The following is a 1,876-nucleotide window of genomic DNA, read 5'->3' as shown; positions in this document are numbered from 1 at the left end:
AACACTCATTCCCAGACTGTCAGATTCCCGCCTCCTCCAGGGAGCCTCCTGGGTTTCCTTCATCACCACCTTCAGATTTCAAGATAAATGAAGCCAAAAACCCTCTAGTTTTTGTTTTTTTTTTTCCAGGCTTTACCAGGGGAATGTTTTTATAAGTCCGTATCTACTCTAGAATCTGTACTCTTGGGGTGCCTGGGTGGCTGGCTCAGTCATTTGAGCGTCTGACTTCGGCTCAGGTCCTGATCTCACAGTTCATGGGTTCGAGGCCCATGTTGGGCTCTGTGCTGACAGCTCAGAGCCTGGAAGCTGCTTCCTTCGGATTCTGTGTCTCCTTCTCTCTCTGTCCCTCCCTGCTGATAATCTGTCTCAAAAAAACCATTAAAAACAAACTAAAAAAAAAAAGAACGTGTACTTTTCAATTTAAATAACACGGGCAAACAGGAACCCCCCATTTAGAGGCTGCTCCGTGTTGGGGACCCCCTGTCCCCCCCCTCCACAAGGTTGCCAAGAGTCAAATGCGCGGGCTCGCCTTATGCTCCCTGAAGTAGAGGGGGCCGGGGGTGGGGACCCGGACTCTGAGCAGGAGCTGGCGTCCCCGGGCTGGGGACTGAGAAGCCCAGCAGATGGGTGTCCTGTGGCCTATTTGGGGGCAAGTTTTGGAAACACTTTTGCCTTCTTTCCCACCGGGCCTCAGTGGTCGTGGTCAGAAGAGAAAGGGAGGGGAGGGGGTTAGGACGGGATGGACGGCCCTGCCACCAAAGAGATTTTTGTCTCCCCCTCCCCCGTCCTGAGGTCCCCCCGCCCCGCAAAGAAATTCTCACTGCAACTGAGACAAAAATCCATCGTCACCTTGTACGCAGCGACTGCCCTGTATTCCAGCCCCCTACCCTGTCTGCTGGCTTTTTAAAAGAAACTAATTACGGTGACAATGCTAAGGACAGACAGGGTGACTCTGAGTGTCTTCCCCTTGGACGACGCCCGGGGAGGGGGCGGGGGGGGGACGGAAAGTGCAGGAACACATGTTTACGAGTCTCTTACCCCACCTTTTGGCCCTGGTCACTTACGGGTCTTGAAAGCACGGTTTTCAAAGCCCCATTGATTTTTTGTCTGAANGTGATCCAGGACAGAAGCTCAGTGAAGTGACTTCTCCCCCACCCTCCCCGGCCTGACGGAAACGAAGGGCCATGCGCGGGTCACCCTGGCCCTCTCCTGAACCAGGACCACAGTCGTTGAGAATGTAGTTCAGGGTGNAAAGCCTCGTCAACCCTGTTCTCCTAATAGCTCCGCTATTTGACAATTTGTTTGGCAACATATGGGCTTGCTCTTGTAAACTCCCCTCTTAATAATAAAACAACAGATGGTACCGGAGATCTTTCCTCCAAGCCCTGCGGGTCTTAATGGGTTGCGGGGCCGGCAGGGGCCAGGGCCGCCTCCCTGCCGAGCGCCCTACCACGCGGCACCTTGGCTGCGACGAGCTCACAGCCAGCCCTGGTGACTGCTATTTAAAACCTGAGCAATTTTCTGGTGTGTGCGCAGAGTGGCTTCCACCCCCCCCCATACACATCCCGTCTGATTGATTGAGGCTGTTTGTCAAAAGCTGCCATTGAGTCGCTAAAAAGAAAGGTGCCCTGGGGAGCGGCTAAGGATCTTGATGCAAAACTTCTAATATGTTTTATTGCAACTTGTACTTCAAAAGGGCTGGCTCGACACCAGCCTTTGTCTGCCGCTGCCCCTCAGCGTGCCTACCTGTTCCCGGCAGAACTCCCGGGGACCATTAGCAGCCAGGTAACGGAGGGCCAGAGAACACGCGCTCACACCGCCCACAGAGGGGGCGGCCAGGGTGCCTGTCCCCTCTGAGTCTCCATGGAGATGCCCG

At 54.6% G+C, this 1,876-nt stretch overlaps 1 protein-coding gene across 2 annotated transcripts in view; it reads right to left on the bottom strand.

Moving 5' to 3' along the window:
* ASS1 (argininosuccinate synthase 1) overlaps positions 1–1,876 on the bottom strand; it is a 46,243-nt gene that overhangs the window by 28,508 nt on the left and 15,859 nt on the right. The window lies entirely within an intron of this gene.

Source organism: Crocuta crocuta, unplaced genomic scaffold (assembly GCF_008692635.1).
Source record: "Crocuta crocuta isolate KB4526 unplaced genomic scaffold, BGI_CrCroc_1.0 scaffold35, whole genome shotgun sequence".
Classification (NCBI taxonomy): domain Eukaryota; kingdom Metazoa; phylum Chordata; class Mammalia; order Carnivora; family Hyaenidae; genus Crocuta; species Crocuta crocuta.
Note: the sequence above shows the minus strand (reverse complement) of the source record. Positions and strands in the feature narration are given on the sequence as shown.